Source organism: Somniosus microcephalus, chromosome 9 (genome assembly GCF_052327205.1).
Source record: "Somniosus microcephalus isolate GS21.2 chromosome 9, FLI_Smic_1.0, whole genome shotgun sequence".
NCBI lineage: Eukaryota > Metazoa > Chordata > Chondrichthyes > Squaliformes > Somniosidae > Somniosus > Somniosus microcephalus.
In genome coordinates this window covers 177,441,764-177,468,845 of record NC_140995.1, presented here as the reverse complement: position 1 = coordinate 177,468,845, position 27,082 = coordinate 177,441,764, and the positions used below count along the sequence as shown (strand labels likewise).

At 40.5% G+C, this 27,082-nt stretch overlaps 1 protein-coding gene across 26 annotated transcripts in view; it reads right to left on the bottom strand.

Moving 5' to 3' along the window:
* The window catches only part of eya4 (EYA transcriptional coactivator and phosphatase 4), a 496,999-nt gene that overhangs the window by 226,746 nt on the left and 243,171 nt on the right, over positions 1–27,082 (bottom strand). For 6 of the 26 annotated variants that reach the window (XM_085997587.1, XM_085997592.1, XM_085997596.1 and 3 more), the window contains exon 1: positions 3,865–4,202. The exons of 18 other annotated variants lie outside the window; for them this stretch is intronic. The gene's annotated coding sequence lies outside the window, so the exon portion shown is untranslated. Of the gene's footprint in view, positions 1–2,538; positions 2,678–3,864; positions 4,203–27,082 lie in introns of those variants that run through there. 2 more of the 26 variants (XM_085997588.1, XM_085997595.1) reach the window with 1 other exon arrangement.

Here is a 27,082-nt window from a genome sequence, read left to right as displayed (position 1 = left end):
TAATGCCTCATAAATGCAGGGATTCATACATTTATTGCTTCAGTTATCTTCCCTAATGATATTTATAAACCACTGCGAGAAATTGTAAAAAAAAGTTGAACGTGTTACACGGAAACTGGATAAATATGAGAACTAATATAGAATATCTGAAAAAAAAACCGTTAGCAGTGATTTTTAGTTAAAACACCACCTCTGTGATTCAAGAATAAAACATAGGCCATGTAGCGTAATAACTGAATTACCTGTACTTTTTCATTATCTTTTGCTGATAATGCATTTTCTTCCATTTACTGCACATTGGTGTTTTTGTGGTCTCCTTTAATCCAATTATCTTTGAACGACTGTCACAAAACTATCATAAGGTTTAAAGGACAACTGTTATATTGGTCCACTACAGTTACTGTACACATGAATGCTATTTAGATGGCAAAATATGAGGTACTGGAGGTGCTTTTAAATTGTGTTGGCATTTTAATTTCAACTGAAAGTTTTTTTTATTATTAAAGAACTTACAATTAATAATATGATACTCTCTTTGTCATCATTTCAGTTAAGCATAATAAACACTAGTCCCACAAAAACATTCAGAAATCTAATGTAATTGCACATGGGAATTATTTTGTAGTTTTCACAATTTTTTTGCAATCTTATTAAAATACTTAAAGCAGAATATAAAATACCATTTACAGAGACCTTACACAGTAACAACTAAATGACCTATTTTTACATTTTTAATACCAAGTGAATCTCCTCAGAACAAAAATTACCAATAAACTTCAATTTAACAGGTTTCAGGTTGAGCATTTGCTTTAATGTGTTGTGTCAGTGCAAAAATATAGAAAATTTATATTATTTGTTTTAGAAACTAAAGCAAATGTAAACCCAGGAAGGCAGCGGAGTCTGAAAAGATGTTGTCACATACTGCAGATGCAATGCTTGCAATCTGCTGCATGTGTGGGGAACCATAAACAATTAGTTTCTGGGTAATTATAAACCAATGGAACTTATCAGCAATATTTTCAAAGATGTCTGTAATTCCTTCAGCTTTGTTTGCCTCCTCTGGTATGACCTTCAATTACTTCAGCAGAATAAACCTATGTAAGGGGTTTAAATAAAATGCTTTCCATACACCCTTAAATGGTGCTGCTGTTTTCTACAAGTCAACATAATTTTCCAAATGTACAGATTTAAAAGAACACATTGAAGGCATATCTCCACAAATAGTTTCAACAGAATTCAAAGAAGCAACAGAACTCAAATAAAAAACAACACTTAAAACAAAACTTCACATTAGTCGGAACACAGGACTTGGTTTTTCACTCCAAGCGCAGTATCCCACAGAGTCGCATGCAACAAATGAACTATCCCATCTTTAAATGGCAAATAATCAATAAAATCACAAAGAGGACTATTGCATTATTTTTTGATATGTAAAATGCACAATATCCACGTGAGTTTCCACAGTCTGTGATAATTGTAGAACATGTTAAGTCTGATCAATCTATGTAATCAAAAAGAAATACGGTTGAGGAGCCCTTTCAGTAGATAAAAAGATGATTTGTTTTCTCAGGAAATATATTAATAGATTTCCAGAGCTTTGATGTTTATACATCTGGATATTTTTCAATTAATCATATAGTAAAATCATCATATTTTGATAGATGTAACCAATGCAGAATGCCCTCATTTTCTAGAATAAAGTTAACCCATTTTTAAAACTGCTTATCTGAGACTAGGATTATATATTATCACAAGGAAGCCAGAATTGCATAAAGTTTTGTAAAGATCAAATCATTTTTAAAGTGCTTTTTAAAAATTGTAGCAGCCACTTAAATGTGGCTTCAAAAATATTTTTTTTCTATCAGTTTGGAAACGGTAATCGTAACCTGTTTTATAGCCATTGCCTTAATAACAGGAGCAGCTTAGGAGTCCAGAAAGTTACTTAGTAGAGATAAAGAAAACTTATTTTCTCTGCAACTTTATGAGATTTATACAAAAACATTGCCAATATTTCCCTGCAAAATAAAGCCTGTAACATATTTATTACTGTGCTTCAAACTAAATACTAGACAGTTTATTTAAAACTCAATGATACACTGAAGTATTTAAGGTTTGATAGGTACAAGCTGAACTGAAATACATTTACCGACAGAGAAAGAAGTCAAATCGCACCTAAATGTACTGTATTCCCCCACAAAATGATCTGCATTTGTATTATTATTAAAGTTTACTCTCAACTAAGTGTCAAACATTAATCACATTCCTCTCAACATGCACTTCTTTAGGCAAAATAATCTGCCCAATATTCTTAACACACAACGTCAAGTATATTTTTCACTACAGCCAAACTTTTAAGTTACACTTTCATAAAAGAACATGTACGGAAGAAAAACAACTGGGCAGTCCACATAACAGTCTGCTTGCTTTAAACACCAAGCATCAGTCTCTATTTCATACAGGAGCTCTGTAGTTTTGTGGCATTAGCCTACAGAACTAAACGAGACAGGAAAACCTTCCCTCCTTTACACACTGCCATACCTGTTATTACAATGAAAACAGAAGCCAGGTTCTCAAAACAATCCAAAGCCCTAAAGGAGAAAAACTGATTTCAGACACAGAAGAGCTCAGTCTGTGGTATTCTGTTTCCTCCACAAGCCTGATAACGAGACACTCCTGTGGTAACCTCTCACTGGCTGTGTCCCGTGAATGAAGCAGACTTTCAAGAAGTCAGCAAACATTTTGCCAACTCATGACATGGCCTCAGATTGCAAGCACCGACAGTTGCTCTTTAAACTGAAATTCGACTTTAAACAGATATATCTGCCAAATAGGGGACTGCATCACTCCAACCAGTAATAATATTTCTGACAACCAGGTCTTGTTATTAGGATAAACTTACAAATAAGCAAATTAAAGATGGAGGAGGTTGATTGTTTAGCAGATTGTTGCAAATTATTTCTTGTACGTTACTAGCAGAAAATGTTTGCAACATATTTAACTGACTTTTTAAACAAATGTATCTATTATACTTTAACAAGAAATGAAATAATATTTTTATTAAACATTTCAGTTGAATCTTCTAGGTCTCCTCTTCTATCTGTAATGATTTAGAACGGATTTGTAACTTAATCCTCCCTCCGTAGGTCTTGACTTCCTTCTAACAAATTGTTATGAGACACCATTACAGATAAGGTGACACAAAAATTCAGATTTCTTCTTTACTGGTTTGCACTGAGCAAAAGCAAGTCTAAAACTCAACTTCAGCAGGGAGAGTAGAACATTCGTCCGCAATAATAAAATGAAAGCCAACATTTCTGATCACATTTGCTGTAAGCAAGGTAGAATTACCCTCCAGTACAAAAGGAAAAAAAGCTGCAACAAGAAAGGCTCACTGAACAGCATCGTTCATTGAGTTTGACTCTGAATGCGTCAAGTGAAAAAATCATTCTACAATGAACTAAAAAATAAGTTCTGTAATTCAAAAGTAACAGGACACTCTTGTCTTACAAATACTGTAACTTATCTCTATAACACAAGCTTGCCTTTCACCAGGAGACCGCATGGACACATATACTGAAGAACACCAGCAACCTCAACAATTGTTTTTTCACTTTCCCAGAAATGAACTGCCCAGGTTATAAACAATTTATTTCCATCCTACTGAGCTAAAGCTACAAGGAATTAACAAAGTTACTTTGGAATGACAATGATAATATATCATCCACTGCGACTTGCAATCCGTAATGGAATAGAGGAAACAATTCTCAGGTAAGCTGTTCAATTATCTAGACATTGGGCAGATACGTGAAACAACGGTCTCATTGTTTAACTGGAAACAAAGCAAAAAAAAAGGTAAGGTCTTACCAGAAAAATACACAGCTCTTCAGTTAAAACTCCAAAATTTTCATTTTGTTTTCACCTCTGCAAGGAAGATATTAAATTTTGTTTTTTTTTCTTTAACTTAGTCAGTTTGGTCACCAGTTCAATGTTACAAATATGCCGCAGCTTCTCAATTTGCCAAGTGGTTATTTTCTCAACAGTATTGTTTTTATTTTCTCTGCTGATTTCTTCCCTTTTAAAGCTGTAATCATGTTCCAAGGTTCAGCCCTGTTGATTTAAGTTTACCATGAGGATAGTCAGAATAGTAAACAAGTTTCAGGCTGACCAATAGCTTTCCACACTCTTCTGTTTATAGCAAGCTGACTTACATTCAGAGGTCACCTAGTCAACAGCTCCTGTCTTTCACTGGATATATAATGTGCTGCATTTATCCCAGGTCTCATTGGTGTAGCCACATCCCCAGCCTCTGCTAGCCTGCTGTCACTTTGTGACGCATCTGCTCTTTAGCATGTGAAGTTTCACTCACAGAAGGGAATTTAGAATTTTTTTGCAAGAATTTTTTGCAATGTGGTTTTCACAGAGCTGCTTAAAAATTAGTCAGACTGTAGCAAATTAAAAATGTCCTTTAGCATGGTGTTTTTTTTCTTTTACTTTTGTTTTTTGCTTAATGAAGCGGTGTCTATTTTATAGTTATTAAAAATTGACCATTTATAAATTAAATAAACATATAGGAGTTTTTGCAAACTTTACTATATTTTTTGTTATTTCTTTCACAAATTACAGTGAGAAACTTAACCTTGGAAGAATGGATCCAGAAATTAATTTTATATGAAACTATTTGGAATTTTATTACAAGGAATTGAATTTCTAGCTAATAGTTTCAGGAATTGCATGAAAAAAAACTGTTGATGAAAAAGGAACAGTTTCTTTAAGCTTTAGTTCAACAATTTGAAAACTTAAACCATAGAAAAGAACTAAAACAGAAGGCTTCATCTGAAAAAAAAACCATTCTGAAATCCACCAATTTGCAATATTTAGGCAACCGGAATAATTTTTAACAGCTTTCTCTAAAAATCTGCTGCACAACTAAACTAGTACAAATATCATAGTTTAACTAACCTAGCACAAAATCACTGTGCCACTGACTTAAACAAAGGAGAGAAGAGACTGAAGATGGCACCCTTCCTCCATGGTGGAGACCCTGAGACGCCTGTCACAACTGGGGTTTGAGTGAAGCTTACACCTGCAGCACATTTCTGGTTCACTTTTGTCACCACTGCAATGTTTAAGTGACGGAAAATGTCCAAGCTCTATTAAAGCTAATAACACATGATTGATGTGCTGCGTTAGGAAGCTGTGTCAGTACAGATTAGAACATCTGTGCCGTCACTTTGACAACTCAAGCACTTTATTATTAGAAAGGATCTTGGGAGGCTGAAAATTCTCTTAAATGTTTCACGGTTTAAAAAAAAATTGCACGGCACAATGTATAGATCTACCAAAACGACTGGTGCTATCAATTAAAAAGGGCAACTTCTGCTGAATGAAAAACACATATTTTATATTTATTTACACAAAATATTCATTTGAACGGGGTACTCCTGGAATATTTCAGTCACCAGAAAGTGATATTTCACACCACAGAAAATTAAGTATAAGCACCTGTGTAAAACTTTGTGTACCAGGCAAAGTGCGCTGTGTTCAAAACCTATTTTAAACTGCACACGCTGTCTATAAAGTGAACAGAATATCTGACTGAGTCACAGTCTGTTTTAAACATACTGTCAACTTCTGAAGGAATTCTGGTGCAGTCATAGATACAGCCAAAGTAGCCTGGCTAACTTGTGGCACATCAGTTACATGAAGACTATGCTAAAAGCAAGAAAGAAACACGGGTTACAATACCAAAAGAAAGACTACTACATCACCTGAAAACAAAAAGACGAAGTTCAGATACAGCATATGCAATTCAATTAGTTTTACAGCAAACTACCAGAGTTGGAAGAGGCAGTGTACAAGTAGTGCTGCAGTCAGGACTGCTGGATAAGTCTGCAAACTGTGTTGTGGAAACACAGTTCAGCAGTCACCCTGTCTGCAGAAAGAAGCATTTTTGTCTGAAAGCGTCGAACCCTTCAGGAAATACCTAGACTACTAAAAAAAAATTAGAATGCTATTAGCTGCAGCCCTTGTCATATTTCTTCAACAGCACACAGGTAAACATCAGCCCTGGCCAAGTACTCAAAGATACTGCCAGAAACCTAATGGAATACAGGCAAATCAAAGAAATTTATGGAATTTCCTTACATTTAGCCAAATGTCTACTTTAATTTCTAGTGGTACTGTAGTTGATTTAAGCAACAGTCTTTTTTGTCAAACAGAAGTTAAACTTTATTTTGTTATCTTTGCTCTGATGATATAATGAAGTTGCACTTTCAAAAACAGCGCAGACCTCTAACACACTAGAAAGAGGCACGAGTTAGTCATTAATACTTTAAAAGTATTTATTATTACCTTTCATTGGGCTCCATGAGTCAATGAGGTTTAGAAACACATACTGAAGTAAACATTTTCCGGATGTTCGGTGTAACAAAAGGAGTAATTGAAGGGAAAGCCAAATTAAGAAGATAATTCATTCATGGGTTAAAGTTTTCAACACCGCTTGATCCTATTATGCTAAACACTAGTATTTTGCAATACTAGTGTTAATTTAAAATGTTTTTGGTATAATAAGGAAAGTCCAAAGATTCATTCTAAAAGTGCTCAAAGATAAAAAAAAACCTGACAATGTAAAACTGCAACAATTGAAATAAAATAACTCCATACTGTTACACCTTCCCGGCTACATACTTCGATGTATTAACGCGTATTACAACTTCAAGAGATTTTAACACTGAAAACTGAGAGAGTTGTTTTGAAAAATTGAACATAAAGATTAAAAAAACATCAAGAACACATTTTTTCTTCAACAGGTCAGCAGGTAAGTTACTTGACTAGTCCTGAAGATGGCGCCATAAGTACTACATCATGAGTTTTTACAGTGCACTTTTAGGATGTTATTTTTCTGTATTTGCTCCAAAAAATATTTCATTCCATGCCATTCAAGCATTACATAACAACGTCTCTTTCATGAATAAAGGCAACACATTCCCTGTAAATATTGCAGCGTTAATAAAGGAGTTTGGGAAATCCTGGCCCTCTTAATGGTATCAAGATTTTTTCAGTCATCCACAAAATCAGTTATTAATAATCAATATTTGCAAAACCTCAAGTGCACAGATCGTTACCATTAGAGCTGTTCCTTAAATTTGCATTTTTTTTTAACATATATGATTGCTGCCATGGTTACCTACTTGCAGGCACTGTAACACATTCTCCCTGGAGCCTTTCTGCAAACAAGCAAACCACCTTCCTGACAGGGAGAAATATGACCCACGGCCTGACTCATGTCCTACTGTATAGGGAAATGTAGCAAAGACTACATTTGATTATTCCACCTCTCACCCATCCCCAAAAAAACCCGGCCATCCCACAATATATTTCTGAAATAAGGTTGGTTAAATATTATTGTAATATCAAAATAAAAAACATTTTAGTGGCTGAAGTGAGTCCTGCTTTTGGAAGCAGAACAGACAGAACCCTCATTCATTATTAACCAAGTCTTGCGCCTGTGTCAGCGCCTGATAAATAATTTAGATTAATCTCATTACAGAAGATTTCATTACAGGATAATTTAATTAAATGATGAATTGGCTCCCAGATGTCAATGTGTGTGCCATCTTTTAAATAATGCTGATGATGACATAGGGATTTGCAAGGTTCCCGGTCCAGACTAGGGAATGTGCATTATTTAATATGTTCTGCCTAGAAACTAACCAAAACGGTCAACCACATGGTTTGTTATGGCTCAAAATTGTATTTTAGGAGAAAACCAAAAACCTTGCAGTCTCTTCTAGGATTATAGAAACCTTTACAAAATTAAGTGAAGATATTGTTGAAAATACATTTTTAAAGAAATGTGCGCAATGGTCCCATAGATAACTCCCCGTCTCACCCCAGTGAAATGATTTGAAACAGAAGGCTTGGGAAATGATTTAAAAATCAAAATATTATGAGCAAGAAAAACAAAAGAAAATATTGTTGTCAATTGAAAGGGCCCAATTTTCAAAAATATGTACTCCATCGAAACTGTGTTCTAGCACTTTCAATGTAACATGCTGTTTCAGGGTTGGTGCTCTTATGTTAGCATTAAGCACATGAACATTGTGGTTGCTATGTAATAAGTCCCCAAATTTTAAATGTTTTTGTTGACTGCACAATTTTTGTGTAACATTTGGGGAGAGGGGTGGGTCAAGTTACTGATCATTGAAATGTATTTTTCTTTAACAAATTCAGAGTCTAATGTGTAGCTATCACTTATCAATGATTAAAATTAAAATTTAATGAAGTATTTTATTTATTGAGGTCACAAGTTAGTGTTTATAGCCACTCAAATATATATCACAATTTCCACCTTATTTAAATATAACAGGAGCAAAAGTTCTGGGGAGAGAAAATCCTTTGTTAGGTTTTGATCAAAAACTGTTAAGTGTTTTAAAGTTAATGAGATGACAAACAAATCACATTTAACCACAGAATATTCATATATTTGGTCCAGCACATTGATTGTGCCTAAAATATTCCTTTCCAAAAGTAACCCAGCGAATAAGGAGAGGAAATGTCTAATCAAGTTTGCCAAAATTCCCTGAATTAGTTTACATTTGATGGTGCGCTGATGTAGCCTATGTTCTGAATATGCAAATGAGCTATGTGGTTCTGGTGAGGGAAAACATTTGTGAATGATAACTGTAATCTGTAGCGCATTTTAAAGTTATTGAAGTGACGTATCACTTCATACACATGCAGTTAACAAGACATGGAGGCTTGTTTTGAGCATTTTATTTTCTCTTTAAAGTAAATTGAAGCATCTTGGTGAAGACAATTCATTTGGTTTTGGCAGTACAAAATGGTGGCGAACACATTACTAAATTTATATTAATGGGCTGGCTTAAAATTTATATTTAGTTCCTGGTATAAGAAATTGTGGGATTACTCAAAATACGTTACAGTGCTACAGAGGAATGGCGTCATATGCTGCACACAGTTTAAAGGAAAAGTCTCCATAACCTCTTTTTAAATTGTTTTTTCTCCCTCAATTTTAGGCTCCGAACTATAGCCCTAACAAAATGGCAGGCAAACAATACACTCCCATGTGTCTGCCAATGCTCCTCTGCAACTTGTGTCTGTAAAATAAACATTTTTATTTTTGTCTGGAAACCAATTCATCACTAGGAAGACCAGTAGCAAATGCACTCCTACCCAGACAAAGAAAAACTGCAGCGCAAACCCTTTTTGTTTCACTGATATTAGATTTATTGCTTGGAAATATCTAAATGTTGAAATACGACCAAGAGATGCTTTTTTGAAAAATTATCAGTAAATTAAATCTTACGAATCAGAAATTATAAGGTACTCTTTCAGCGATAGTAGGTAACACAAGTAGTATGTTCTCAGCTTTTCTATTTGATCAAACAACAAGATAAAACAGTAATCCAGAACAGATGCAATAACAAAATGGTGGGTGAGAAATTCAATTTCTTTTAACTCAGATACTGCAGAAGACAGCAGTTTAGCTCATAGGTACGTTACACTACTAATTGTTTAAAGTTTCCATTGCTTATGGGTCAATACTGTACTTCATTAATCCCCTGGAGGAACCACAACCTACACGCAAGCTCATAAAATGTTTATGTGGAAGTGTTTCACCAAGTATTTTATTTATTTTCAATCTCAAGATAGTTTTGAACAAAACATTGTCAATTACAATCCACACGAGGGCTTTGACAGTGTATATTTAATGTCAATGGCATTTTGATCGTATTATACTGAATGGTAAAAGTATATTTTGAAGACGTAAAAGGATTGTATTTTTAGGCCTCTGGAGCTTGTATACTTCAGAAAACTTTGTAATTTCCTGTTTTCTCTGTACTTTTCTGGTAAATTTTGAGTTTTTAAAAATCACTCCTGAGCCACTTCAGCTTATTGTACATGCTACTTTTGTTATACAAAGCCTATAAAATATTAGTGCAGGTAAATTGTAGATTTACAAGGTAAAAACAAAAGTTCTCTCGAAAATTGGGAAATATCAATCAGTTATTTAAAGTCAATGGGGGAAAAAATCAGTTGTTTGCGCCTCCCGTTAGCACTTTAAGAGGGCGCCAATTGGGGCGCAAAGCAACTAGTGCCCGAGCGCGGTGATGTTTGTGCCGCTCGCGAAATTAACTAGACATTTTGCGGCGGCGCTAAACACTACTGCCACGATCTCCTGCGCCGGCAGTTCGTGACGTCAGTCGAGCGCGCAACGCTCCGTTAGCGCCCCGGACTGGATATTGAGTGGCGCCCCCTCCCTTACCGCCTGCAACGACAGGTTCAGGGGAGCGTTATGCTGTCAGAAAGGGACTAGGGGAGCCCTATTTAAAGGCGACCGCTTCCTGCCTATTTTTGTCGGTGACATTTTTGCACCATGCATTCTGAGAGAGAGAGAGAGACTTCTGGAGAGATTCAACGCTGTGTGAAGGAGTTTTGGGTACTGAGCAGCACTTTGCATGTTCATTTTGATTTGCCCTTCCTTGCTTCGCCAGCGCTCTGTGGTAGCGCCTCGCTCCTCAGCCTTTGCGCCTTAAGACAGGTGTGAAGCACCTGATTTAGCGCTCCAATCACCTCCAGGGGCGATAAAAGCCAAGTTTGCTGTCGGAGGCGATAATTAGCGCCATGCATTAAACTTTGCGCACAGCCAATAATGGCGCCCCAAACGGGGCGATACTGAATTTTTCCCCTAATTATTTTATAAATAGTTCCATTTTTATGTCATGTTGGCTTTGGAGGCCACTATTGAAAGGAGCTTCCAGGGCATCACATCACTCCTGCACTCTTTTCTGCAGCAGAGCCCTAGGAGTGCTGAGGCACTCTCCCCAGGAGAGTGGCCTTGGCTCCACGGAAGATGTACCTGCTGTCCTCTCTCATAATAAAAGCATGCCTGCTCCCCCACCAGATACACCACCAGTGCTCTTGCTGGTGCCACTCAGCCAGCCAGCCCAGACTGCTGCAGCCCATGTTGAGAAGCTGCAGTCTGTAACCAGGCCCTCTAGGCCCAGAGCTACTTGAGGACGTCCTCCAAAGACACCTGACGTATCCTCAATGGAAGCCTTCAACCTCCCAAGCTGTAGCCACTGGGGAAGCACCTTGTAGGAGCACCAGGATAGGAAAACGAGCACACAAGACAGGCATTAAGAGCTTGCACATGGGTGATTAACTTTTTTTGTCAATGGTGACATCATTTGTTTGACAAATTTATTTTTTGATCTCGATTTGGTGTTTGTCTTGTAGTGAAATGAGGGCAAGACCAAAATATTTGGAGTGAAGGAGGGCAATCGGATAGAGGTTGTAAGAAGAGAGATATGGATTGTGGGACTGTTGGTGAATGGGGAATGGGAGGGCTGATTTAGTTGAAGTGCTCCTTGATGTGCGTGTCTGAGAGCTTAGGCAGAGAGAGGCTCTGGTGGTCACTGCCTCTCCTTCTTCTCTTCCTCCTCTTCCCCCTCCTCCTCTCCCTGCTTCTTCTCCTGTACTTGTTTCTGTCCAGGGGATGGTAAGGGCTGGTCCGAGCTCATGATGGTGAAGTTGTGGAGCATGCAGCAGATGACCACAAATCTGGATATGCACTCAAGGCCATACTGCAAAGCTCCTCCGTTGCTTGAGGACCTCTATTGTCTGTCCGATAACATTCCTTGTAGCAGTACACCTCTCATTGTAGGCCAGCTCTGCAGCTGTGCCCGGGTTTCTGACTGGAGTCATGAGCCATGTCCTGAGGGGATAACCCGCGTCGCCCAATTGCCAGCCTGTAACTTGGTGGCCTGGTAGGATTAAAGGAGGCACAGAGAACAGGCGCAGGAGGAAAGAGTCATGACTGCTGCTAGGATAGCGAGCACAGACCTGCATGATGTGCTGCCTGTGGTTGCACACCAGGGTTACACTGAGGGAGTCGAATCTCTGTCGATTGTTAAAGATGTCAGGCTGGTGATAGAGAGCATGCAAGGCAATGTGCATGCAGTCAATGGCACATTGGGGAGGCTGCCATGCGGGTGAAACCTCGTTCTCTCCTGGTGTAGAGAGCCTTGGTGATCTACTTGATACATCGGTGCACTGCAAACTGTGAGATGTTACTGATGACACCTGTTGCAGCCTGAAAGGAGCCTGTGGCATAAAAGGTGAGGGTGACGGTGACTGACAGCCACAGACAGTGCTGTCCTTGCCCTGAGTTGAGGCTGGAGTTGTGGCTGGAGCAGATGACATAGCTCGGTGACAGCCTCCTTGGTGATGCAAAGGTGCCTCATACATTACCCCTCAGTAAAGTTAATGGCCAAGAAATTCCGTTCGCAGCCCTCCCGCTCTCTGCCTGGACTCCGGCTCCCGGGAGGCGCAGAATTCCATTGCTGTGCCTCTTCAAACTGCCGGTGTGCAGGGCACACGTATCCCAGGGAATCAGGTAGTTCGCAGCGTCCCTGGGATCACGTGGGCCATGGGGAGCCAATCAGAGCAGGGAATTTCCATTCATAGATTTGACAGGAAGACATGTCAAATCTATGAATAGAGATCAGCCCCAAAACATAAGTAAAACTTCAAATACATTTTTTTTTAAAAATCACATTTTTAAAATGACTATAAATTACATAAATTAACTATTTTAAACAAAAATTTTAATTTTTGAAAAAATAATTAAAGTTTTTAACGGGGCTAAAAATAAACTTACCTTTCTTTAAACTATTTTAAAACGATAAATCAGTGAAAAAATTTTTTTTTTTACACATTTTCTTCCCCTCTTAAGCCTCACACTGGGACCAGCCGAAACCAGGCGGGAAGGGATTGGGCCAATTAACTGCCTGTTAACAGGTAGTTAACAGGCAGTTTTTAGCCTAATCCCTATTTTGAGGGGTTTCGTGTGGGTTTCCCGACGGCTCCAAACCACGCCAGGTAGAGCAGGCGGGCCGTCAGGTTGAAGGAGTTGGAGGGGTCGCGATGTTGGCGCTCAGGTGAGTGATGGGTGCATGAGTGTAAAGGTAAGTGTGTTTGGTGTGTCCAAAGTGTGTAAAGAACTTTTACTTACCTGTACTTACCTTCACAGCCTTTCTTCCTGTAGCCGTCGGGAGCGCATCACTCAGCCGGAACTGAAAGCTGAACAGCTGCGATCTGTGAAAAGTGACAGCCTTCAGCTTTGAGTGCCGGTGTGAGTTCTAACTGAGTCTGTGCAGAATGACTCATGGTAGAACTCAGACTGTCAGTGTTTCACAGCTTCAAACAGATATTTCATCTGTCAAGAACTCTTTTCAGTCTGTGACGTCACCTGTTGCCGGGTGGCCCTTAATTGGCCTGCTGAGCCCGCTGGGCGGGCTCAACAAGGTCAATCAAGGGAGAATCGCGCGGATTGGCCGGACATCGAAGTAGGCGGGTCAAAAACCCAAAAGGGGAAGTCCCGCCTTCTTCCCGACAGGTTCGGGAAAATCTACCCCTTAGTGTCACGTTGTGCTGTGCGAGGTCAGCACGTGATGAATGAACCACTGGGATGATCCAAAATGGATAATGGATAAGAAGCACAGGACCCTAGCATAAATACATTGGCCCAGATATTCCGATCACAGACCTCCTGCGGGCGGAAGACTGCGATCTGGAAAAATCTGCGCCCTTACCTGAGGGCTCCCGGGAGGCGCACAGTTCCGCCCCTGGGCCTCTCCAAACTGCCGGTGTGCAGGGCCCACGTATCCCAGAGGCGCAGGTAGTTCGCAGCGTCCCTGGGATCACGTGGGCCATGGGGAGCCAATCAAAGAAGGGAATCTCCCTTCATACATTTGACAGGAAGACCTGTCAAATATATGAATGGAGATCACCCCTAAAATGTAGTAAAACTTTAAATAAATTTTTAAAAAATCACATTTTTAAAATGAATTGAAAGTACAAATAAATTAATGATTTTAAACAAAACTTTAAATTTTTGAAAAACATAATTAAAGTTTTTTACTGGGCTAAAAATAAACCTACCTTTTTTTAAAGTATTTTTAAATGATAAATCAGTGGAAATTTAAAAAAAAACTTTTTTCAACTTTTATCCTGATAAAAGCAGGCCTTACGCCTGCTTTTACCAGGCGCAAGAATTGTAAGGGTTTTCTGTGGGCAGAGCTTCTCCAGAAAGCGGAACTCTCCCCCCGCAGAGGCCCTTCTCTAGGGCAGGCGCTGTGCATGCCTGAAACCAGCATTTCCGATGTCCCTACGGGTGGGTACACAGCAGGTACACACCCATAGGGATCGGAATATCCGCCCATTATTCAGATCTTAGAATGCTACCGGCAAAAGAATGCGTGCTATGTGGCTGAAATTCTAGGCCACTATATTGAAGAGAAGAAAATAGGTTAAGTAATGTATTTTGTCATTAGCAATTATCCCTCTACCGCTATATTTTTTTGAAAAATCCAGAGCAAGAAAAGACCATCCAGACCATCAAGCTCCCTCCATCCAGAGTCCATGTATGAGTATTTTGTCTTGCACTTCCGTGCCACACCATGTGTTGATCCCCTACTTTAGGGAGAAATAGTTTCCCACTACTGCATCTCCTGAAAAAAAATCAAGCAGTGTTGTGAAATAGTTCTATAACCCTCAAACTCACTTCTCGATAAAGATCATTCCAGCTCTTTTATAAAGATGCCTGTTGATCCCAATCAACTACCTGCCCTGGGAGTTTTGTTCTACATATCCACTCCCCTATATAATGTTTCCACGGTTTGTGTCAAAGGAAACCTTAGACTGAAATATTTCATTATTGTCACAAAACTATTCCTGCTCAGTGGATAAATCCTATGCTTAATATGGACCTGAACCATACATAACAGGACGGTCCCAGGCTTAATCCTCAGTCTATGATGAATTAGTTCGTTGACCTTACTGAAACTCTCCTGCTTGGCTATACCTTCCACCATCTACCCTGCCCAACTGCTGTGGTGGTGGTGTGGACCTGATCATCAAATCTCACCTTGGTCTGTTCCTCTACTCCTCTGACAACCTTGTCCTCTGTGAAGCACCTGACCTCATTCCAGCCCTCTCAACTCTCCTTTTAGAAATCCTCGTTCTCTACCACCCACCCAAGTTTCTCACTGAGATGTCCTCACTCCTTTCCTCCCTCTGCCTCTGCACCGAGCGACTGCTTATCCTTGATATCAACCTCCATCTCAACTCACCTTGGCCTCCCTCCCCTGAGTTCACTGCCCTCCTGTCCTCCCTTAACCTCTCCCTCCATATAGACTCTCCTACCCATATTCATGAATGATATCCTCTGTGACTGTGACCAAGGTGCACTATATACCTCATTCTTCTCAATCTCTGAAGTTTTTGACACAGTTGACCACACCCTGCTCCTCCAATATCACTCCTCCACTGTACAGCTGGGTGGGACTGCCATTGTCCAGTTCCACTCTTACCTATCCAGTCATAGCCAGAGCATCTCCTGCAATGGCTTTTCTTCCTGCCCCCTCACCGTTACCTCTGGACTCCCCCAAGGATCTATCCTTGGTCCCCTCCTATTTATCATCATCATGCTGCATTAGGTTCCACATGTAGCTGACAACATCCAGCTCTACCTCATCACCACCTCTCTCAACCCCTCTACTGCCTCTGTGTTGTCAGTCCGCTTGTCTGAATGAGCCACACTTTCCTCCAATTAAACATTAGAAAGAACAAAACCATTTTCTTCGGTCCCCACCACAAATTCTGCTCCCTCACCACCAATTCCATCCTCCTCCCTATCCACTGTCTCAGGTTGAACCACACTGGTCACAAACTCAATGCCCCATATGACCCTGAGCTGAGCTTCTGACCCCATACCCTCTCCATCGCAAATTTCACCGACTGCCACTTCCACAACATCGACTGTCTCTGCCCTTGCCGCAGCTTACCTGCCGCTGAAACCGTCATCCATGCTGAGTTCCTGCATGGAAAAGCAAATTTTGAGCTCTATTTGGTCCTAAGCCTTTCTAAAATACATAAATTTACTTCCAGGGGGAATCACATATTTTACGCTTGAATTCTTAGTGCTCAACAGTAACAGAGAGAACCGAAGGCTCCAGAGGTAAAGGTCATAAAGTCTGGCCCAGGTTTTTTTTCAATTCTAGCTTTGCCCCTAATTTCAGAGGCAATGAATGGTTAGAGACTTGCCCAATAAAAAAGCCTGCAGCTGCACGTGTGTGTGTATAAATATATATATATATTATATTTTAATAAAAGGAATTCAGGAGTAGGTAATGATTACTGCCAGCCTGGCATTGACTTGAATCCATTTTTATACCGCTTCTCATCTAGTTTGGCAGCGTTTAAATGACTAAGCTCAGCTTCTTCATCCTAGTGGCAGAATTGTAAACACTCATTGACCTATGTTTCTGCTGCTGAGTACAGAGAGCTGGATTTAGTGATGAAAACTGGGAAGCCGGCTCTGAGCACTGGTATTTTTTTAAAATTTGTTTTTATGTGATGTGGGCATTGCTGGCAAGGCCAGCATTTATTTCCCATCCCTAATTGCCCTTGAGAAGGTGGTGGTGAGCCGCCTTCTTGAACCGCTGCAGTCCATGTGGTGAAGGTACTCCCACAGTGCTGTTAGGTAGGGAGTTCCAGGATTTTGACCCAGTGACGATGAAGGATCGGTGATATACTTCTATGTCAGGATGGTGTGTGACTTGGAGGGGAACTTGGAGGTGATGGTGTTCTCATGCACCTGCTACCCTTGTCCTTCTAGGTGGAACAGGTCATAAGAACAGAAGAAATAGGAGGAGTAGGCCAATCGGCCCCTTGCGCCTACTCCACCATTCGATAAGATCATGGCTGATCTGATCCTAACCTCAAATCTACGATCACTCTACATCCCACCCAAACCCATGTGATCGCCTGGGAGAGGCGAAAAACCAGATAAAAAACCCAATGGCCAATTTGGGAGAAAAAATCTGGGAAATTCCTCTCCGACCCATCTAGGCGATCGAAACTGTCCCTATATTTTCTACAGTACTTACCTTCTGTAAAAGGTGATCTCCACCCCAGCCAGGAACAGGAATAGAACCATCTCCTGAAATCTAACACATAATTAGAACACAAGAAGTAGGAGCAAAACCAGGCTACACGGCCCCTGGGCCCGCTCCGCTACCCACAGGGCCATGACCGTTCCAAACCTAGACTCATGTCCAATTTCCTGCCCGCTCCCCGTAACCCCTAATTCCCTTTACTTCTAAGAAACTGTCTATTTCTGTTTTAAATTTATTTAATGATGTAGCTTCCACAGCTTTCTGGGGCAGCAAATTCCACAGACCTACTACCCTCTGAGTGAAGAAGTTTCTCCTCATCTCAGTTTTGAAAGAGCAGCCCCTTATTCTAAGATTATACCCCCTAGTTCTAGTTTCACCCATCATTGGGAACATCCTCACCACATCCACCCGATCAAGCCCCTTCACAATCTTATATGTTTCAATAAGATCGCCTCTCATTCTTCTGAACTCCAATGAGTAGAGTCCCAGTCTACTCAACCTCTCCTCATATGTCCACCCCCTCATCCCTGGGATTAACCGAGTGAACCTTCTTTGTACTGACTCAAGAGCAAGTATGTCTTTTCTTAAGTATGGACACCAAAACTGTATGCAGTATTCCAGGTGCGGTCTCACCAATACCTTGTACAACTGCAACAATACCTCCCTGTTTTTATATTCTATCCCCCTAGCAATAAAAGCCAACATTCCATTGGCCTTCTTGATCACTTGCTGCACCTGCACACTAACTTTTTGAGTTTCGTGCACCAGGACCCCCAGATCCCTTTGTACTACAGTACTTTCCAGTTTCTTGCCATTAAGATAATAACTTGCTCTATGATTTTTCCTATCAAAGGGCATAACCTCACACTTTCCAGTATTGTATTCCATCTGCCAAATCTCTGCCCACTTACTTAGCCTGTCTATGTCCCTTTGCAGGTTTTTTATGTCCTCCTCACTCACTACTTTCCTTCCCATCTTTGTATCATCTGCAAACTTTGATATGTTACACTCGGTCCCCTCCTTCAAATCGTTAATATAGATTGTAAAGAGTTGGGGACCCAACACTGACCCCTGCGGAACACCACTAGTTACTGATTGCCAGTCTGAGAACGAACCATGGGTTTGGGAGGTGCTGCCGAAGAAGCCTTGGCGAGTTGCTGCAGTGCATCTTGTAGATGGTACACACTGCAGCCACGGTACGCCGGTGGTGGAGGGAGTGAATGTTTAAGGTGGTGGATGGGGTGCCAATCAAGCGGGCTGCTTTGTCCTGGCTGGTGTCGAGCTTCTTGAGTGTTGTTTGGAGCTGCACTCATCCAGGCAAGTGGAGAGTATTCCATCAGACTCCTGACTTGTGCCTTGTAGATGATGGAAAGGCTTTGGGGAGTCAGGAGGTGAGACACTCGCCACAGAATACCTACTCTCTGACCTGCTCTTGTTGCCACAGTATTTATGTGGCTGGTCCAGTTAAGTTTCTGGTTAGTGGTGACCCCCCAGGATGTTGATGGTGGGGGATTCGGTGATGGTAATGCCATTGAATGGAACCCCCACTGCTGTCATTACGAAGCCCTGAAATGCCAAGAGAGGACCATAAAGAAGAATACCCTCAGTCAACTAGTCCTGGGACTCAGTGAAGTTACTACTAACACTACTAACAATAACCAGCCCCAGGACAGTGACATCGTAACACAGAGAATTCAACCCAACACAATCGTCACTAAGCAAAAGGAAAAATATCTGTCATATTGGGCAGACACAACAAAAACCCAAAACAAACTCAATTGCTACTTGGCCCTAAACAGACAATACAACATGGCTGATTACCTGACCATGGTAAAGGATAGCAAACTGAGAAAAACCTTGACAATGTACAGACTTAGTGAACATAGCCTGGCCATCGAAAAAGGCAGACACAGGCAGACCCGACTACCAAGAGAGGACAGGATATGCTCTCACTGCAGTCAGGGAGTGGTGGAGACAGAGATGCACTTCCTCATAGCTTGTAGAAAATATCAGGGCATAAGGGAGAATTTCTACCCAAAATTCACAAAAATATGCCCTGAATTCAGAAATTTGAATGATGACCAAAAACCCCCATACCTACTAGGGGAACAGAGAAATTGTGTAACCTTAGCGGCACACTATGTTACAGCTTGCCATAAACAGAGGGACAACCATTAAATCTAAGAAAAGAGTATATACAAATTATATGAATGTATATTTATACACTCAGGGATATATCTGTTTATACACTGTATGGATAGATCTGCGTTTATGTGTTCAACCATAAATGTTTTTCAATGCTTTGGCAACATAAGATGTACCTTGTCATGCCAATAAAGCGATTTGAATTGAATTGAATTGAATGTCAAAGGGCGGTGATTAGACTCTCGCTTGTTGGAGAAAGTCATTGCCTGGCACTTCTGTGGTGCGAATGTTACCTGCCACTTATCAGCCCAAGCCTGAATGTCGTCCAGGTCTTGTTGCATGCGGGCATGCACTGCATCATTATCTGAGGAGTTGTGAATGGCACTGAACACTGTGCAGTCATCAGCGAACATCCCCATTTCTGACCTTATGTTGAAGGGAAGGTCATTGATGAAGCAGCTGAAGATGGTTAGGCCTAGGACACTGCCCTGAGGGACTCCTGCCACGATGTCCTGGGGATGTGATGATTGACCTCCAACCTCCACAACCATCTTCCTTTGTGCTAGGTATGACTCCAGCCAGTGGAGAGTTCCCCCCCCGCCGCCCGATTCCCATTGACTTCAGTTTTGCTAGGGCTCCTTGATGCCACACTCGGTCAAATGCTGCCTTGATGTCTAGGGCAGTCACTCTCACCTCACTTCTGGAACTCAACTCCTTTGTCCATGTTTGGACCAAGGCTGTAAGGAGGTCAGGAGCCGAGTGGTCTTGGCGGAACCCAAACTGGGCATCAGTGAGCAGGTTATTGCTGAGTAAGTGCCGCTTGATAGCACTGTTGATGACACCTTCCATCACGTTGCTGATGATTGAGAGTAGACTGATGGGGTGGTAATTGGCTGGATTAGATTAGTCCTGCTTTTTGTGGACAGGACGTACCTGGGCAGTTTTCCACATTGTCGGATAGATGCCAGTGTTGTAGCTGTACTGGAACAGCTTGGCTAGAGGCGAGGCTAGTTCTGGAGCACAAGTCTTCAGCACGACAGCCGGGATGTTGTCGGGGCCCACAGACTTTGCTGTATCCAGTGTGCTCAGCCATTTCTTGATATCACGTGGTGTGAATTGGATGAAGACTGGCAGCAGTTATTAAGCAGAATGTTAAAACTTATGGGCACCCACCAGAACTTTGCAATACGGGCAGTGTCTGCTAGTCACTTAATGGAGTTCTAATGGAAAACTACCTAAAAGTTGACCCTGCAACCTTAGGAGCCTCTGTTGTATATCCTAATAAAACAGATGGAAATAAATGCAATCCTTAGGAATTCAACCTTTTATTGAAATATAACATTTTCATAACTATTAAAAGGAGCAGTCAGTGCAAAGTAAAATATGGTCTGGCTTCTCCTTTCCAATGGTAACATTATTTTTCTTCCTATTAGATCCCTATACATTCAGCAGACATTCAATCTCAGCGGTATGCGGTAACAGATTTCACAGAAACTAGAGAGACCCACCTCAAGCCAAATATAATTAATTTCCACTTTCTTCAGTAGAGTTAATTTACCATGGGTTAATAATTTTAATTTAGTTACTCTGCAAAAAAAGCTGTTCTCTACTTCTGTCACAATATTGTTTGTCCTCCCAGCCATGGTCAATGATATTGTAGAGGGCAATCTTACCACAATACTCATAACAGAGCAGAAAGTCATAATACAAAAGCTACCCAAAACCGCCATCTGATAAGAAACACTTATTTTGTGGTACTAAGTTATTCACTGCACTTTCATCAAGACAAGAAAAGTTAACATTTCTTGAAAACTTGGAAAGAGAGGGCCAAAAACAAGAAAAGTTAACTTTGCTTGAACTTAATGTTTTCATTTGGAGTACTTTAAAACCATTAGCCAAACCCAATTGTACACAGTTCTGCACTCCAGGCTATGACTGGAAAAGTGAAATAAAGTACAGCGGACACAAAGTCTGATTTGTATATCCGGTTTCTCTGAGGATGCAGGTACAACAAATATCACATGCCGCTAAAAACTGAAACCCGATATAAAATGTCAACAGGGAATATGTGTCCTCTTTCTCACTGTAATACAGAAGATTTACATTGGAATGTGAAATGTATTTCCTGAGCGATGGTTAACTAATAACCCTACAACCAGCGTATGGTAGGTAGGTTTACAGGAGACTTACCACATCAAAGTTTTAGAAGTTTAAAGCAAAGGAAGAACAGCGACTGAAATGGGTTCTAGCATTCTACAACTGTCATGAAAACCATCCTAGCCCTTAACATTTGCTTGGATAAACTACCTGGACGGATTTGTACGCTAACATTTTAAGAATTCCTGAAAAATCAATACTTTTTTTATAATCATTCTTAAGAGTCCTTTTTTTGAACCAAAGTTTCTGTGCTCAACCATGTGGTCTAGTTGTTGGTGAGTGGGACAGTATTTCCTTTTGGGCCTCCATGTCAGCAAGAAACATCTAAGGTCAAGTTTAACAGCCAGATGCAGAATAAAATTCCCTCTATTCTGCCCCAACAATGTATCTTAAAATCCTACTTTGCAAGAGCACCCACTACTGTAACAGGATGATTTTTTTTTCCATTTTTCACTCTAGCCATTTTTGTAACCTCTTTAGAGTGAGATTATGAATATCAGTACCAACTTACATCATATTGTGGCCAGATCTATGCTGTAGGCTCACATTTATTAGGAGGTGGGTTGAGACTGGTTAATTTACAGGAAACTTTTTTTTATCTGGCACGGACGGGACTGACGTGGTGCCGGTTCATCAAAAATTCCGGATAACCGAAAGCTATAGTAAAAGATACGGAGCTGAGAGCTCCGTATAAAGCAACAAATCCTGTTGCTTAGCAACAGGTTCAGAACAATGGCCACAAATTGCAAGCGTCTCTGTAGCTTAGCAACAGCTGCAGCCACACCCTTGCACAGCAACAGATGGAGGAAGGCAAGTAATAAAAGTTACCTGAACCTACTCCTGAATTTTGCCGGTTAACCGAGATTTCCGGTTATTTAGGTGCCGGTAACTCGAAAGTTTCCTGTAATTTCACTTCGACCATTACAGCCAGGAGAAAATGGGAGACTTTCACCTCATCAGCCGGGGCTAGACTCAAATCTAGGTTTCCTTGGTGAGGGAAGAATGTGTCCATTATGCCCCTAATACAATGTTTGCAGAGCAATATCATACCAAATGTTGCAGCCCTCCTTTTGTGGGAAAGGTGAGCGAGTGTTCAATGGTTAAAATGTATGTATTCTGGGATCCTCTGTAGCAAGGATTAATGCATAGTCTTCTATTTTCATACATTGGTCCATGCCAACTACTTCATAAAATATCCCTTTTCCTCCATCAATATGTTGTATAAACACATCTGATTTCAATGATATTTCATTTTTTTGTGAAAAATGTTAAATATAATTCATTAAGATGGTATTCTGCAAAGAATTGCTTTTGTTACACTTCAAATTCATAAAACCTGTGAGCTAGGTAATAATGGTATAATATTGGATGCTACCGTTAATGCTAATGTTGCCAGAGTTTTCTAGAACTTTGGGGAGATCACTTTTGAAGTAATAGCTGGAAAGATGGAGTAGGTAGGTGAACCCCCTAACTGTAAATCTACGGTTCTGTTGGCTCATACGTAGTTATTACTATTACCTTACATCACACAATCCGAGGAAACTGTAATAGTGCTTTCAGTTCTTGGACCTAGATTTAAGAAATATAGTTTGTGAAAAACTTTAGGGACCCTTTGCTTTGACAGAATATTTTCATCAGTGTGCTTTGCCCAAATACAATGTGCTTACACTGCTTTTCAGCAGCACATAGATGGCCAAGAAATAGTGGACGTTTAAGCAGAAAAGCTCCAGAAGCATTAGCAAGAGAGATTGTGTAGACACAAATGATAATCTGGGCTCACTTTTAAGATGGGATAAATACATGTTGTGCCAAAGTTCATCATGTGAGAATTTATATGCAGTTCTTATATTTGTTTCATACTTATTAAGAGTTTTCTTGATTTGCAAGCAATTTTTAACTTTTCCTGCTTAACACAGTTGTGGGCAGTCCAAATAATAGATTTGAAATTGGATTTGCCAAAAGTGTAATTGGAATACAATTTACACCATACTCCGAATAGATCAGGAGGGGGGAGGGGGCAGCAATAGTTCATGATTTTTTTTTAAAGTCCCAAAAACATGGTTATGGAGATCACAAAAATTTAACAGAGCAAAAGTATTGTGAATGTTTTGAAAACAATGCTCTTTATTAACAATTCCCCTGTAGGAATATCAAATTAAACATTAACAAAATCTGAATACAAAACTGTATATATCCTTTTTGCTTGAAAGACCAACTCAAGGAGGTTGTCTCACACCGCTTAGACTTTACTCTGGCTGCAGTATAACTGCAATTATTGCAAAGCAAAGTTTAAGATGTTATTTATAATCTTTTTAATGTTACCAGAGAGTCAAAATGTCCCATATATACAAAATGAAGAATGAGAAAAGAACATTAGACCCATTAAACCCATTCCATCCAGACATTATGGATCCATGAACACCACTGACCCACCCCCTGACCATGTAATCTCTTAGGAGGGGCCAAAAAGAGGAAAAACCTGTGACCAATTCAGGAAAAACTAGGAAATTCCTCTCTGACTCCTTAAAGGTCCAGGAGACTTGGAGTACCTCATAATTCCAGCTAATTAGCAATTTACCCTCTATAACTGGAAATGTCCTACACTCAGGATTGTAGTGAATCCATAGGTGTCTGTTCCTGAGGGTGATGGCTTTTTGTGAATACTGTCTGGTATTTAACCCAATTCTTTACCTACATATTTTGTATGTATACCCTCTAATCCTACCATTCCTATCCATTTCAAATAACATATCTACCAGCTCTTAACATCTGCCTTCAGATGCCAACTCTGCACATGGATATGTGCATCCCATTTTCCCTGGCCACAAACAATGTGGAGCTGGCCGTATAACTTCGGTCTGTTGTCCCTAATCACTCTATACAGGTTTTGACCTCAAGGGTACCTGTAGTATCACAACAAATTATGCAGTATTACATCATACAAATGGTAACATTAAAACGATTATAAATAACATCTTAAAGCTTACGGGATCCTGGGCTTTATGAATAAAGGTACAAAAGCGTGGAAATTATGATAAAACACTGGTTCGGCCTCAACTGGAGTATTGTGTCCAATTCTGGGCACCGCACTTTGGGAAGGATGCGAAGGCCTTAGAGAGGGTGCAGAAAAGATTTACGAGAATGATTCCAGAGATGAAAGACTTCAGTTACGTGGATAGACTGGAGAAGCTGGGGTTGTTCTCCTCAGAGCAGAGAAGAGTGAGTGGAGATTTGATAGAGGTGTTCAAAATCATGAGGGGTCTGGACAGAGTAGATAGCGAGAAACTGTTCCCATTGACGGAAGGGTCAAGAACCAGTGGACACAGATTTAAGATGACTGGCAAAAGAACCAAAGGTGACATGAGAAAAAACTTTTTTACACAGCGATTGGTTAGGATCTGGAATGCACTGCCTGAAAGGGTGGTGGAGGCAGACTCAATCATGGCTTTCAAAAGGGAATTGGATAAGTACCTGAAGGAAAAAAATTTACAGGGCTACGGAGAAAGGGCGGGGAGTGGGACTGGCTGAAGTGTTCTTGCAGAGAGCCGGCACGGGCTCAATGGGCCGAATGGCCTTCTTGTGCTGTAACCATTCTATGATTCTATGATACTACAAGACCTTCAGTACATGTACAATTGTAAAAGTTTAGAGTATATACAAGACAAGAGAAGATTTTGTATATAATAAAGATGACTCTCCAGCTAACTAAACATGGCCACCGTCTACTGTTTTAATCAAGTTAATAACCTAGCATTTAAAAAAGATTAGAAGAAAATAACTAATTTAAAAGTTTCCAATATATATGCAAAATGTCATCAGGGGTATATTTAAAATGGAGGTACCACATGCCATCATTTTGAATACTTTCAGATCTCCTTACTTACCAAACTCTCTATCCTTATTCACAGCTACCCTCTTGGCTTGTATTTTTTTTCTGAGCTTTCTACTTCCAGCTCTCAGTTATCACAATGAAAATAGCCTATAAATAAAAACGGTCTTCCTGTATGTTCTAAAAGATCAGTTATATGATTACATTATGGCACGGGATCATGGGTTACTTGTATTCTGTCAGTCTACAACTCCCTTACTGCAAGTAAAAGCATCTGCCCGATGAACAAGTTCCAAAAAATTGACGAAAATTGAACTAGTGCTTTTCTGGGACTGTGCTAGATAAAAAAATAACATGCCAAAGTAGTTTCTTTAAGTACACGTGAAGGTTCTCAAAGTAAAAATACTTGGTTGTGCAATACTGTTCAATGCTTAATCGGAAAATGGGGCCGAAAATACCATGGCATGCGCCTAATGGAGTGTGGCGGCCTTAGGCCTTCAAGATGCCTGAGCCACCAATCATACCCCAATGCAGACAACCATTGTGGAGGGCGCTGGGAGCTTGCACTGGGACTAAACATTATTGGGTGAACAACGGCGGCACAAGCGGTGCTGTGTGGGGCCAGCATTATCAGCCCCTATGTATGCATAGCACTAAAAGGTAGATGGACTTCTTTATTGCAAGGGGTATGGAGTATAAAAGTAGGGAAGTTTTGATACAACTTTACAGGGCGTTGGTGAGACTGTACCTGGAGTACTGCGTACAATTTTGGTTTCCATATTTAAGGAAGGATATACTTGCACTGGAGGCAGTGCAGAGAAGGTTCACTAGGTTGATTCCTGGGATGAAAGGGTTGATGTATGACGAAAGGTTGAGCAGGTTGGACCTAAACTCATTGGAGTTTAGAAGAATGAGAGGTGATATTATTGAAACATATAAGATTCTGAGGGGGATTGACAGGGTGGGTGCTGAGAGGATGTTTCCCCTAGTGGGGGTATCTAGAACTAGGGGGCATAGTTTCAGAATAAGGGGTCGCCCATTTAAGACGGAGATGAGGAGGAATTTCTTCTCTCAGAGGATTGTGAATCTCTGGAATTCTCTACCTCAGAGAGCTGTGGAGGCGGAGTCACTGAATATATTCAAGGCGGAGCTTGACAGACATTTGAACTGCAAGGGAGTCAAGGGGTATGGGGAGAGAGCGGGAAAGTGGTGTTGAGGCCAAGATTGGATCAACCATGATCTTATTGAATGGCGGAGCAGGCTCGAGGGGCCGATCGGCCTACTCCTGCTCCTGTTTCTTATGTTCTAATCTGTGATTCTGTCACCTTGTGTGTACAGAATGGATATTGTCAAGTGCAGATGATGAAGAGAATTGTCAGGAAATCTGCAAAGTATAAAGGCCACACAAATATAAAATGAGAATTTTTAAAAGGAGAGCATAAATATGATGCATTAAAATGCCATGACAGAATTACAAAAAAAAAAACGAATTCATGCTCCCAGTGCGAAGTTTCACTTGGTACGAACTCATGTTAAGAATTTGGTTGTGGGGTCAGCAGGCCTGCGGGGCGTGCTGACCTCCATACACCAATCCCCAGCGGGCAAAGCTCTAAGCCAGGAACGGAAATTAGTAGTTTACTCTGACTGAATATTTGTCTCTTTTTGTGAAAAAGGCAAGATCCAAAGAATAAATGCTTACAGCAGAAGATGAAGAAACTGAAAAGCTAATTAGTTTTAAAAAAAGCACGAAAAGGAAGAAAGGAAAGAAAAAATGGATTGTTAGGAGTGAGAGAAAACCTACTGACTGGTAGCAGCGAATTGAGCCGCCTGGGCTCATTTTGATCAATTGCTTAATTTTGCTATCATCTTGCACCTTCTGATACCCACTGTGATGTGATTCCTGTGGCACCATTCAACGAGCAGAACTGATGGTGGCACAGCATTAACTTGTGCATTCGAGTCTTTG